Source organism: Sinocyclocheilus anshuiensis, unplaced genomic scaffold (assembly GCF_001515605.1).
Source record: "Sinocyclocheilus anshuiensis isolate Anshui unplaced genomic scaffold, SAMN03320099.WGS_v1.1 scaffold1543, whole genome shotgun sequence".
NCBI lineage: Eukaryota > Metazoa > Chordata > Actinopteri > Cypriniformes > Cyprinidae > Sinocyclocheilus > Sinocyclocheilus anshuiensis.
The window spans coordinates 1289221-1291687 of NW_015551074.1; the positions used below are offsets into that span (position 1 = coordinate 1289221).

Below are 2467 nucleotides of genomic sequence, written 5' to 3' on the forward strand. Positions count from 1 at the left end.
TAGTTGTTTTTATACATAATTGTTTACTTTTATTAGGTTGTGGATTTAAATGTATATTAAGGCATTATCAAAGAATACTTTTTGTCAAGGTTTATATTTTTTGTTGATTTAAATGTTGATTTGAAGTGCAGGTTTTTGCATTATTATTACTACATTCAAACCTGAACACAGAAAGCATTTTGTTACACAAAACATTAAAATTCTATAAAAATGTAACAAAAATTAACAGGAATGCTTTATCAGAACTTAATCTGATTTTAACCTCTTATTTCAGTCTTCTGACTCATTTTGGCTATATGGTTATAGCCATACCAATTCATTTGAGTATGTATAATTCTGTTTGTCTGTGTCTGTGTCTGTGAGTGTGTATGTGTGTGAGTGGATGTATCTGTTTTACACTCTTGATGTTTTAGTGTAACCCCTTCCTTGCTGTCCACTTTTTTTACTGCATTGTAGTTGAATTATTGATTTTATTTTACATAGTTGCAGTGTTACAGTCACACCAGTTCATGTGTGTGTGTGTGTGTGTGTGTGTGTGTGTGTGTCCGTCCGTCCGTCCGTCCGTCCGTCCGCCCGCGTGCGTGTGTGTGTTGACTTTGCACTCTAGATGTTTTAGAGTTTCACCCCTTCATTGCTGTACAATTTTTTTCTGCATTGTGGGGGATTTGTAGATTGTACACACAAAACTTTTCTGTATTTTCGATTTTTTTCCCCATTTCCCATTCATTTTCTATGGTCTGTCATTTTTGACCATTTTTTTACGACCACTTAGCTTTTTCAAATCATGCCCTCAATTTTTTTGTGTGTTCACATACCAAGTGCCATAAAAGTCATCATGCAGATTTCATACCATTCCGATGAAGCTACGATTTAAAAAATTTTAAAACGTAATTTATTTATTTGTTACTAAGATTTAAAAAAATTCAAAATGTAAAATTCTCCGGTCAGAAGTGACAGAAGACCGCACATGTTTTGGAAATACAAAATGTTCTTAACTTTAAAGTTAGAAAATAAGAAGTAATTTATTCTTAAGAATTTGTCTTTTTTTTAGAGAAGCAAAGGTCTGTCTCAGCGCAGACATTAAAGAGGGCTCGTGTGAGTTTTCAAAAGCGGTGTTTCCGAGCAGAGCTCTCACCTGTTTGAGGATCCAGGCGGCTATCTCGTGACTGCAGTCGAAGATGACGTGGAACTCCTTAGCTTTCTTCATCTCTTTGAGCAGAGGTTTGGCGTCCTTGGTGTCTGCGGCGAGCTGTCGGATCTTCAGGCGGATGTTGTATCTGGATGGAGCTTTAATGAGCTCCTGCAGGCGGATGAGGCCTGTGGGACACAACAGAGCACTACTACAGCAGATCCGAATCTGACAGCACATCCCACAAACACACAGTGCAGCGCTCTACAACCTAGGGACTCACACACGACTTCAGCACTTCGAAGAAAGAAATACAGAGTTCTGGCATGAAACTCTAGATGGTGCAGTCCGATAGGTCTAGCTCAATCTGACCTGGTGACATCATTGTCACATGGCAGCCGATTGGTTCTCTCCTGTATCGGTAGCCAATGAGCTTACTGCTTAATATTCAAATACCTGGCTTTTGTTTGCTGTAGCAGTTTCACTTCAGAAACCCTCCACCTTCCCCAGCTCCACCTGTATAGATCTGCTACGGGGTGATTCATGTATGCTATATGGGAGTTATTCATATGTGTTATATGTGCAGCAGCAGTATTTCTTACATGCTCACAGCAGCATCTTGTGGATGTATTGGCAGTACTAAGTCTCGGTACTTGCTCTGCCGGAGCAGCAGCGTAGCAGATCTTTTCCGCCAAGACCAAATACATTAACATTGTCATGTACATTACCATGCCAATCCCTACGAGAGTTGTCATGACAGAAATGCATGTTTGTTTAAGGGACCAGATGATGGAAAACAGATCTGAATCCGAAAAGTTGGACATCTGCAACTCATCAATATAGAACTGCCCACAAACTGACTTGACGAGACACAAGCTTTGAGAGCTGCGAATGAGACGACACGTTCAGACGAGTGTGTGTAGGAGTGTGTGTGTGTGTGTGTGTGTGTAAGAAACGAGACAGACGTCTTGTCAGATGTAGGTGTTTTGCGATGTTTCTTCTAGATGAAGCTGTGTGGGTGAATCGTACCAAAACATCTCCATCTCCAACCCTGATCCCGGACGAGCCCCCTTTAATCAGAGAATTACAGCTCACATCTCACTCTCAATGTACAGAACATAATATTTAAATTATTTTCATGATAGTTCAGCACATTTAAACAAACAAATCTCATTGTTGTAATAATTTCTGTAATTATATTCATAATTATTTATAAAATATATAACTGTTGAATATTTATATAATTTCATAAAAAAAATTTGCTAATATTTATTATATAATATTTATTTAATATTGTTACGATCACCTGCTCTCTCTCTCTCTCTCTTTTTTTTTTTT

The 2467-nt window shown here is 38.3% G+C and overlaps 1 pseudogene; it reads right to left on the reverse strand.

The window, feature by feature from the left end:
- Positions 1-2467, reverse strand: part of LOC107662241 (glutamate receptor ionotropic, kainate 2-like) — a 54639-nt pseudogene that overhangs the window by 34212 nt on the left and 17960 nt on the right.